A 12,672-nucleotide genomic window follows, 5' to 3' on the forward strand; every position below is an offset into this window, starting at 1 on the left:
TTTCACACAGAAAGTCATGTAATAAATTTTGATGGTAGATTATCAATCTGTGGTAGACATTTGGCACCTCCTAATTACCTTCTTTTAAGCATTTTGTTGGTAATCTCATTTATTACTGGATACATATACAAAGAAGTGAATCAAAGAGATATCTGTACTACTATATTTTTTGCAATAGTATTCATAATAGCCAAGATATGGAATTAATCTAAGTGTCCATCAAGAGATGAATGAATAAAGAAAAATGTTGGTATATATAAGTTGTGAAATACAACTCAGTCATAAAACTTACGTCCTGTCATTTCTGACAACATGAGTTAATACAGAGGACATTATGTCACGTGAAATAAGTCAGACACAGAAAGATAAATATGTCCTTGCTTACATGTGGAAATTAAGACATGTGTTCTCAAAGAAGGAGAGTGTCCTGTCATGGTTACCTGTGACTAGAAACTGGCGAAAATGGGATTAGAAAGATGTGGTAAAAGGATATATCATTTGAGTTAGACATGAGAGAAAGTTTGAAACATATGTTGTTCAGCATGATAACTAGAGTAATAATATATAATTGAGAAATTTTAAGAAAGGGAATGAGAATGTTCTCATAAGAAAATGTTAGCTATGTGAAGTAACACATAATATTAATTAGGTTTAGCACACCCACAGTTTATATATATTTTGCAACATCATGTTTTACAGAGTGAATACATGATTTTATATGTCAATAAAAATTGCCTATTGATATCAGATGTTCCATGTTTCTTTTAACCCAGGCTACTATTTCCTTTGATATCTCTTTTTACAATCTCTCAAATTTTGATGGTTCTTCTATATTTAAATCTGCTTAGCTCTATATGCCGATAGACAGCCTATAGTTTTCCCTGATAAAATCCCTATATTTTGCCTTATTTCTATTTCCTTACCTTCATATTTCTTCTCTTTATTCTCCTTCTGTCTCTGTCTCTGTCCCTTTCTTTCTCCTTGTCACTGTAATTTTATTTGAAGGTATTGAGCACAGACACATACAAGCATATAAATGTTCTCTTTTTCATGAATCCTTTTAACATAATTGGAAAGAAACACCATGCACCACAAAGTGAGTTGTATCTTTCCTCTGAATGTTAGACTCTTATAATTTTTTCATAGTTGGTGTGGTAGGGACTTGCCCTTGATATAATACTTCCACAAGTCTTAATCTATTTTATAACTCAAAGTCACCTTATTTTGTATTTTGTGTATCTGATTGAGATGAGAAGCAATTACTCTATCATTCTGGCAAGTAATTTTTTGTTCTATACTCTTTAAGTTGCTAATAAATAAAAATGGGTTCAGGGTATATGAGAACTTTAATATATTTACATTTTCTATAACTCTACACACATATAAAATTAAAATGTTATTTATAAAGTATATACAGGTGGACTATATAAAGAATTACATTGTGGAACTTAAAAGAAATGAATTTTTTTTCTTGGTAGTGTTGATTTATCTGATATTAATCTAACCACACCAAGTTTCTTACAGTTTGTGTGTCTTTGTTAAATTATTATCTGAGTTCTTTAAAATTAAAGCACTTCTCTTAATAAATACAAATGGACAGGTTTTTATATCTCAATTCATTGAAAGCAATTTTGCTTTTATCAGCTAACTGAATTTGGGGGTATTCACAGAAAATGTATTTAAATTTATTCACATACTTACCAATTCTCGAACATTTGGTATGTTCTCATATATCATAATTACTTTTGCATCATTACTCTTTGGTGTGATGGGATTTTCTTTTTTATAATTTAACAGTATCTGTTGAAGATAAATTGTTTCAGCTGTTTTTTGCAAATATTTCTTCTTCTCCTTCTCCTTCTCCTTCTTCTTCTTTTTTCCTAAATGATCCAAAGCAATTCTTCGTAGCTTTTATTTTTCTGAAAGCAGGATTTAGACAAGATTCAAACATTGTATTTGGAGGTTATGTGTTTGTTATTGCTGTTTGTTTTGTTGTTGTTGTTGTTGTTGTTGAATTTAACCAAGTAGAGCCTTCATATGTCTTTTCCCCTGATCAAGTGACATTTTGAAGAATCTTAGTCAGCTGTTTTGACAGCTTCAGTATTGTTCTACTCTTGAAGGCCAGTTTTGCAATATATCAAATTCTAACCTTACTGTTTTGTTCCTTCATTTCCTCCATTGTTCTATTTTTCTACAAAATTAATTGTCACTTTTATCATTGGTTTATGTAAAGTCCCCTTTAACCCCATTTTTAAAATTCTGCATTTATTGCTGATTTTCAATAATTTGAGTAGGAGACATTCAAATATTATTTGCCTTTTATTTATCCTGATTAGAGATTATTAGTATTCATGAATCCATGAGTTGACATTTTAAACAAAACAAAAAGCTTTGTGCCAATAGTACTTCAAATAACTTTCTATAAATCTTTACTGAATATATTTTAGGTCTTGAATTATACAATGTTTGTTTGCTTTACATTACCCTAAATCTGACTGAGGTTACAGTTCTTTACTTAAATTTTGTTTCTTTACTCTATATTTTAACTTTCATAATTTCTACTCTTTTCTTAATTTTCACTTATCCTAACTTTTTGTTGTCTATTTGATAACAATTTCCATGTAGTAGATGCTTTACTTCAGGAACTGCATTGTCCTACAAGAATTTGGTTTTTTTGTGTGTGAATTTTTACATTCTTCCTGAAATGCACATCTACTTTAAATTGTATTATATATAAATTATGAAAATCTTTAACATATTATCCAATTTATTAATAGACCTTTTCTACTAATTCCAATCAATATCTCAGTAATTTATGGTTCTGCATCTATGAATATTAAAATCATTTTTTGCAGTTTTTTTCATTTCCATTAATTTTATTCTTTTGTACTGTCCATTGTTGATGCAAGAATGTTTAAATTCATTCAAATTGGCAACCACAATCAATTTATAAGTGGATCACCTTGATTTTGGGCTTTTCTAGGGAAAGCCTTTTTTAACATTTCTCTTGCAGTATGTAGACCTCATTTATAAAATATGGTCCTTATTCCTAAACCAGGGATATCTGATACATAATGGTAGTGCTGGGGATCAATCCCAGGTTATTATACATACTAAACTTCCACTCTGTCCCTGAGCTACACACTTAGGCCACCTGCCTGATATTTTAAAAGAAAACCTGCAGTGTCCAACACATCAGGATTTAAAGGATTCCCATGTGCACCTTTGTCCTTACAAATTTAATTTCTGTTAGACTCCTTCAAGTCCCAGACTGAACAAAAGCAATTTAATAGCCATGTATTGCAATAAAGCATATATACAGATCTGTGTTCTCTCTTGGGTTCTCTGCTTTCAGGTATTATCAAAGATGCTGGTTTTCAAAACTGACCACATAAGATTGTCATTTAGCACTTAAGCTATGGTCTCCATGTGCTTTATTGACTAGGGTGTGTCCTTAATGGGAAAATCAATGAAATGCAGCTCTAATGTGAAATGTTTCTCTTCTTTCAGAAGTGTTAATCTCTATTTTATTTCTGCCTTTCATCAACTTTCACTATCTTCAAGAAGTATATTATATTTCTTCAAGAAAAAAGGGTTCTAAGTATAGTATCATTATCATAATGATATTTTGTCTAAAATAAGCTGTTGTATCATTATTAAAATTGTAATTTTAAATGTTATAAACATTAATATTAAAATGATAAAACGATGAACTCTCATTGCCCATAATAAAATTTCAGTAATTATTATATTACCAAAAGTGTTTTGTCTACTCCATCAACCATACACACATTTATATTGTTAATTTTTCTAGATTTTCTCAAATAAATTCACCAAAATTATATATTTAACTTGAATACATTTACCACTTATTTCTAAATCATGAAGACACTTTTTAATTTAGACATATTATAATCATTTCTAAAATTAATTTAAAACATCCAATATTCCGTTCATTCATACATTTCCTGATGTGGCTTAAAAAATGTTTTATAATTGTATTGTTTGAATGTGAATTTTAACTAGATCTAACTTTGCCACTTTTAATGGATTCTCTCTCTTCTAATTGTGTGTGTGTGTGTGTGTGTGTGTGTGTGTGTGTGTGTAAGCAAACTATCAGATGTTAGAGACCATTAACTGAATGCAAACATCTCTTTGATTTATAAAATCCAGGTATCTGAGAGAGAGTAATAATTTGGGATTTTGAAGCTTGAGCTTTTAATATCAAGAGCAAGATTCAGAAACTGAAGTGTATGAAGTTTCTATGGAGGATGATGAAATAAAGGACAATTAATGGTGACATTAGACTTTGTTATGAGGTAAAGATTTGCACACAGGAAAAGAGACATGATAATTGAAGTCCCATGTATTTTAAGGGAAATTAAGACCACTTTCTGTTTTGATACTCAGAGTTTACTTGAGGAAATCCAAAAGCTCATTAGGTGTTTCACACAAATATGGTGTTGACATCATAGATTAAAACATAGTTATAAATAATGCATTTGGATTGATCAGCAGAAGAATAGTCTTACAGTGTTTAACACCCCATCATAGAGAAGATTGTTCATGAATGTTACATATTTAGTCAAAATAGACAAAAGTATGGTATTGGATCCAAGAAGGATAGGGTTAAGATGAGAAATGTGCAATTATTTAGATTTCCTGAGGAAGGCTATGGCAGGTGTCACAGATATCTGTCACATAAGGCATAAAATGCAAAGGATTGTTCAAAAATACCAGCCTAAACAAAAGCTCAGAAAGGATAAAAATTGATAGTTGAAAAATATCTGCCTTCTCTTGAATCAGGAATTATGTAACTACCAGTACTGGACTGATATATAGGTAATAGCATGAAAGTACAATGGAGAATGTATATAATCCTAAACAATGATTGGAAATCCTAAAATAAATACAGATTGAATTTCTCAAAACTCTAAAATCAGTGGAAATAGTACCTCCAAAGCTGAATGGATTTCAATTATGAAGAAATAAAATGAGTTTACTCAGAATCCACCCAAGTTTATGATTACCAGGATTAAAAAAATGATTAATATTATTTGAAGAAAATCTGATTTCATATTTAAAATTAAACAAATATCTCTTCATTAATGATGTATAATATATCTATTTTAACTAGAACAGGAGACATAATATGTATATAGACTAATGCAATAATGGAATGTTTGGATACATGTATACATTATGGAATGCTTATGGAAATTTAACCATATCTCCCTAAGCATTTATAATTTCTTTATGCTAAAACTCAAAAGTCTTTTCTTCTTTCTTCTAGCTTTTAAAATTATATAGTACATGTTGAATACCTATAGTTATTCTACTATTCAACAGCACTTCAAAACTTTTTATTCTCATCTACTTATAATTTGGTACTGTTTGGTCAACCTTTCTCCATCCATACTCTTTACTCTCCCCAGTATCTTCAGTATCTGACAATCATCAATATACGCTCAAATTTATAATTTTATCCTCCAATTCTATAAAATTAGGTATATTTAATATCTGGAAAATTTAATGTTAAATCAGATTATGCCCATTTAATGAGATATTGGTGCTTAAGTTTTTTTTTTTTAAGTCACATGTACATTTTCTACAAGAAATTTAACTGAAAGTCTTTAAATTACAAATGGAATAAATAGCCTGATCTGATCTTATTATTTATGTTGTGGAACTTAAATTTTGGTAACAACTAAGTATTAAGAATAAAAAGAAAATAATTTCTTCATCTCATAAATGGAGGGAGTAAAAAAAAGAAGTGTTCTCAGAAAATTTCAATTGTGTCTACAAGGATTTATATTTTTATGGACTTCTTTCCAATCAAATTTACCAAAAAATAAAATGGTAGCAGAAAAGAAATTGTAAACACATTAACTCTTTTCTATGAGGATTGATGTGTAAGCAATTATTAATTATTATGGGTGATAAACATTAAGCCTTTAAAATGTGACTGCATATGTGAATGTAAGAATCTCATGTTTTATAATAATTCCTTATAAGCTTTGCACTTAGTACTTCTGAATGAGTTAAACATTCATTACAACATCATTCGTTGAAATTGTGAAACTGTTTTTCTCTGTCCCTTTCAGTTGATATCATCTAAATGTGAATGGTCAAGGGGATGATGATTCTAATATGTGGCACTTAAAATGTGGCTTCTGGGTCAGTGTCCCCACTGTCCCTGACTTCCTTAATTATAGTCTAAGAATCAGGTGGCAATTTTATTCCCAGGATCAGATTGTACAGCTTTATCTCAAGAGACTTCATGTCTCCTTATTTGTTGTTGTTTGTTTGTTTCTTTTGTTTTATGGTTTTAAGTCACTGAAAATAACTCTGCGAAATTAGGAGAAATTCTCTCTTCAGTCTGGTGCTTCTCTTTAACATCACTACCACCAACAACAACTACTAATGGTCCCCACACATTCTCCAATGAATTTACTGAGTCTTATGTAAAAGAAAAGTATGCTTTATGCTAAAGATTTCTCTCTGGATTTTTATAAATGTAGTTCTATTTAATCTAATGCATCATCCCATGTAACACCGAACAGCTGAAATTAGACAATACCTGACTTTATGTAACTTAACTACATTAGACAATACTGACTATATGTAACTTAACTACATTACAAAGTCTGTGAGATACCAAAATAATGCCCCCTTTGAAATCACAATGGGCTAAATTCTGTTCTCAATTCTCAGAACGAGGAATGTGATATAAATAGATTTATGTAGTGCCATTTTCTGTTTCACTATGTTCTTTGCCATAAGAATGAGATGGTAGAATTTTAATGTCTCATACATTCTGTCAATTATAGGATTCTTCTATACTGCTTTGACTTTTTCAGTGTTCTATTGTTTGATTGGCTACTTATTGCATTTTCCCCTTGCTTTCTGTTCCACTAACCTGTAGGGAAGATATAGAATGGACAGCCAATTAACATACAGAATATTGAAAAGGTCAAAACAGTACAATATCTTATCTGTACTCAAAGCATATCAAGTTCCAACCAGATGTTGCAGTTGTTTTACAAGGACAAGGAAAAGAATGGCTGTAGAGAGTAAAAAATCAATCATTCCACAGTTCAGTCAACAAATTACCTGTGCTGTTTTCCTTAGTATTAATTATTTAAATATAAATAATGAAAGCCCATTAAAAGGTGAATAAAATTATGCATAGTTTTGATGGTTAAATAAATCTCTTTGGAAAATATTTAATAATCTTTATCTGTAAAGCCATATATATATATGCAAAAAATCATCATTTTCAGCACCTAGTTCTCTTTATTGGTGCTATATAACTTCTTATTTCTTCTGGTATTTCATTGCAGTTCACTGTCACAATTTTATAAAATTTACTAAGGAAGACAGAAGGAATACTGTAAGAGCCAACACTTACATTTAAAATGTACTCATGTTCTTTCAGAACACTTTCACTGTCAGATCACTGAATTCTAATCCTTAAAAGCATATGTAATTATCTATCATTGTGGTAAAAAACGTTGATTCATTATGTACTGGCAGCCTTAAATCCATGTGCATTTTTTCTCACCTCACGATTTTTATTATAGTCATCCAGTGACCCTAAGAAATGAGCTGTTTTTAGGTAGCTAATGATCACCCAGATTTATGTACCTTTACATCAATTACAACAACAAATATCAGCCTGCATTTCTGCCGCTGCTACCAAAAAAAAAAAAAATCATTTACCTGTTTGTCATTTTAGTCTAATTATAAGTCACTTTTCAGTCAATTGGTTTGGGTTATTTTAAGTGAACTCAATCATTAGAACTTTATATTACACAAGAATCAATGATTAAAGCAAGCTTTATAGATAACCTAGGACCCCTTTTGTAGAAAAAGTTAGACTTGAATTTGAAAGAAATGGCCTTAACTAGGCATAAATCAAATATTTTTTTCTAGCCCAGTATGCATTAAGGGAAAAAAAAAAACATTTCATAAGTTCCTAGCTGGTGCTATCCATTTTTTAAAAGTTATCTTTTAAATTACTGAGAGTAAGATATATTTATAGACCCACATGTCCCTCTATTTGGTTAATACCTTAATATCTATACTTGGTTCATTATTACTTATGGCATGATAAAGGGATCTTAGTATGATTATTCTAATACTACATTTTGACCCATGCTGAAAGATCATAGTTAAAGATAAACATTCATTATAAACTTTAGGGGATCTTGCATTTTTCAAATATATATCAAGTCTTATTTCTTGAGAAATATATGGATAACTGATTTTTGAAAATTGAAAGGGTAGCAGTTGGAACGAGTTTCTATGCATGCACAAAGTAGTAAGAGTAAGTATGTGGAGTGGGGATGCTACTATTCAGTCAAAAAGGTTTTGCTACCATCATCTATGTTTGTATAATGTGTAAATGTTTTGATGTAAAAGTTTCATTTCAAGACAAAATATTGGAAAATGGAGTGAATGGGGAAAACATCATTGCAAGTACATTATGAATTGTGTATTAGTGGATGACAGATATAATGAAGAAGAAAAAATGTTATTCACTATAAAAAGAAACCGACACATAAAAATATGAGACACAACAAGGCCAACAATTAATAGATTCATAATAAAGGGCAGTAGGGTGCAGTGGGAATGGCACAGGGAAATTAGTTCAGTGGTAGAATCAACTGTTAGAATGAGATATTTGATGAGCGTTATAGAAACAATAGAGATCTACGTGTAAGTAATGGTGTAAATATCAATGGGAACATGCTCGGAAGTTAGTTATATATGTATAAAGAGGAGTTTAGAATTCTACTAATGGTAACATTGGAGAGATATTAAGAATGAAAAACTAATGTAAAAAAATCCTTGAAAACTAGTCATTGGAAAAATATACAAGTTGAAGAAAATGATTAAAAATGGAAGTATAATTATTCAAAAGTCTTTAGATATATTTGGAACTATTTTCCAACTACTATTAAGAATTGTTTAGCAAAATCTGCTCTACCTTTCATTCAGAAAAGATATGTCTAGTGCTAAATTATTATTCCCACAATGTCTTGGACACGCACCATGAACTCTCTCACCAGTATTCTTAAGAAAAACTCTTTTTCCTATGGTGCTTACTTTCTACTGAGGAGAAACTAATGTCAAACAAATATAGAAGTAAATAAATAAACAAAGTGCTTAGGAGGACAATGAGAGCAAGTGATTAAAACTGGAAGGGAGAATGTGTAGTATTTCAGATAAAGTAAGCAGTAAAAAGTTTTCTGATGTGACCCAATTCTAATTAACAATATAAATATGCTGAGCATTAGTAATGTGAAGATCTGGAGCCAGAAATTCCAGGAAAAGTAAGCACACAGAATAAGTTTGATGTGATAAAGATTCAGCAAGATAGTCAATAAAAAATATTAAGAGGGTTGAATATTGGACCCGTAAAGAAACAAATTTTTAAAAATTACTTGAAACAAATGAAAATTGAGACACACCATATCCAAACTACAGGATACAACAAAAACAGTATTATGAGGGAATTTAACACCAATCACTGTTTACATAATAACATAGAAATGTCTCAAATGAACAATGTATTGTTGCATCTCTAAAGAAGGCAGGAAAATAAAGCAACCCATACTCCCAAATAATAGAAGGAAAAGTAACAAAAGTCAAGACAGAAATAAACAAAAGGGAGACAAAAATCATGAAAGATCAATGTAACAAAGATCTACATTTTTATACAGAAATTAGAAATGTTCTTAGCTAAACTAAGATATAGAAAGAGAAGTTACAAAAATAAAATCAGACATGAAAAGGGAGACAGTATGATACCACATAATTAAAAAGAACAATTGCAGATTATTATGAACAACTATATGCCAACAAATGTGATAACTCAGAAGAAATGGAGAACTTCCAGGATATAAATATCTTACCAAGACCGAACAATAAAAATACAGAAAACCTAAATACTTCAATAATGAATGTTGAGATTAAAGAAAGATACAAAGAAAATAAGTCCAGAACTAGAAGCATTCGCTACTGAGTTCTATCAAACAATTAAAGAGGAACTGATACATTTTTTTTTAAGAATTAATCCAGAAGAGCGGGTTGCAGGGAGGATGGAATTCTTCCAAAAATATTCTACAAGTTCAGCCTTACTCCCATACCAAAAGCACAAAAGGACCCACAAGATGAGGGGGGGGAAAAAGAGGCCAAAATCCTTGGTAAATATAGATTAAAAAAATTCTGAACAAAATATGACCAAACCTAATTCAAAGCCACATTACAAATTCTATTTACTATGATCAAATGAAGTTCATCTCAGGAATACAAGATAGTTTCAACAAAAACACAAATCAATAAATGTAAAACACGGTTTCAACTCAATGAAGAACAAAACCCATATGATAAATAGACAAAGAAAGTGGACTTGGTTAAATGCTATATTCTTCAGGATAAAAGGATACATAAGGAATTTGCCTCAAAATAATAAAGGCTGTATATAATAAGACTACAGCTAACATTATAAAGTTTTCTTTCTAAGGTGTGGAAGAAGATAAGGATATCTACTTTCACACGTATTTTATGAAATCTGAGCCAGAAAATTTAGACAATTAGAATGAAATAAAAGGAATCCACACTGGAAAAGAGGAAGTAAAATTATCACTGGTTTATTTATAGAGAGCCCCAATGACTCCACCAAAAGTCTGTTAAAACTTATAAATGAGTTCAGCAATGTTGCAGAATAGAAAATCAACAAAAACTTTAGCATTGTTGCTATACATAAATTACAAACTATCTGAAGTAGAAATCAAGAATGTAATCTCATTCAAAATAGTTATAAAACTTGAGATACACATAAATAAATAAAACAGCAAAATAGGGCCTATGTTTATGGATTGAAAGAATCCCAATTGTGAAAAAAATGTAATCCCTTTAAAAATACCAATGACATTCTTTAGAGAACTCGAAATAATAATCCTATAAAATTATGTGCACCAATAAAAAAACCCCTAAATAAGTAATGTCATCTTAAGTAAAAATAACAAAGCAGAAGGCATTATACTTCTTGACTTCAAAATATACTATTGTCCATATCAAAACTGTGGTATTGGCCCAAAACTGATACTTAGACCAACTGGAACACAATAGGAAGCTTAGAAGTTAATTTACATATTTATAATCTCTGCCAAAACTGCTAAGAATGCCTACTGAAGTTAAAGCACCTTTTAAATAAGTAGTTCCCAGAAAATAGTCTGTTTGTATACAGAAGGAGAGAACTAAATCTTTATCTTTGACCAGTTATAAAAATCAACTTAAAATGGATTAGACACTTAAAAGAATATGAAAAGTGATGAAACTATTATAAGAAAACATAGGGAAAACATTTCAGGACACTGGAATGGGAAAGATATTTTTTGGACAACACCTTAAAGTCACAGGAAGCAAAAACACACATAAAAAAATAAGATTATATCAAAGTAAAAACCTTTTGCACAGGAAAGGAAATGATTATTTGAGTGACAAGATAACCTGCAAAATGAGAAAAATATTGAAAAATTATATGCCTAACAAGGGGTTAATATCCACAATACATAAGTTTCAAAATCTCAATATTAGCAAACAACAAAACCACACAAAACCAATTTTAAAATGGGCAATAGACCTTAATAGACATTTCTCAAAAGAAGCTATGCTAATGAACAACTACAAATATATTAAAAACTTTTCAGCCTCACTAAGCAGTATTATCCATATTAATGCTTCTTTTTTCTTTTTTTGGCCAGATGGTGGCGGTGGCGTGGGGCATTGGACTCAGGGGCACTCTACCTCTGGGATTCATCCCCTGTGCCATACATTTTTCATTTTGAGAGATAGTATCATTCAGTTGCTTAGGATCTTGTTAAATTACTGACTGAGGCTGGCCTTGAACTTGTGATCCTCCTAACCTCAATCTCTAGAGTTACTGGAATTTCAAGATTTTGCAGGTCTGATTTCTTCTAAATGCACCTTCCTGGCTTCCCCACAGCCCACCTTCTTGCTGTGTCCTCACGTGGTAGTCTCCCTGCATGCTAGTGCTTTGGGTGTCTCCTTCTTGGGTGTCTTAATTTCTTCTTCCTATACAGAGACCAATTCTATACGAGTAGGGGCTTCTTTAGTGGCCTCATTTCAGCTTAAAGATTACTTTAAAGGCCCTAACTCCAGTTATAGTCACATAGTGATGTAGTATTACACCAGGGTTTAAGAATTCAACTTATGAATTTTGAGGAAACACTAATCAACCCATAGCATCAAGTTTTTCTCAGAAGAGCTCAAGTGAGCCATTTGACAAGGCCTATTAGACCAATTAGATAATCATTGTTGTCCACTAGTATCAGTGTCCATCTAGGATGAAAAAAATAATAATAATTTTTTTCACAAAAAAATTATTCTTATTTTATTGTTGGATGGATATTTATGATTCGAGTATCACAATAGTTAGAACTATATAAGTTTGATGTATATGTTAATGAATCTTATTTTATTATTGATAACAGAAGTGGTAATTTGGAATTGAAATGACTTGGTACCATGTCACAAGGACTATAAGATAATAAATCTGGAATAAAATTTTACTTATGTGGACTATGTGTATGTGCATTGATGGGGGGTTTGTATGTAGTCTTTGACTTTGAATTTTATTAG

Source organism: Callospermophilus lateralis, unplaced genomic scaffold, assembly GCF_048772815.1.
Source record: "Callospermophilus lateralis isolate mCalLat2 unplaced genomic scaffold, mCalLat2.hap1 Scaffold_668, whole genome shotgun sequence".
NCBI lineage: Eukaryota > Metazoa > Chordata > Mammalia > Rodentia > Sciuridae > Callospermophilus > Callospermophilus lateralis.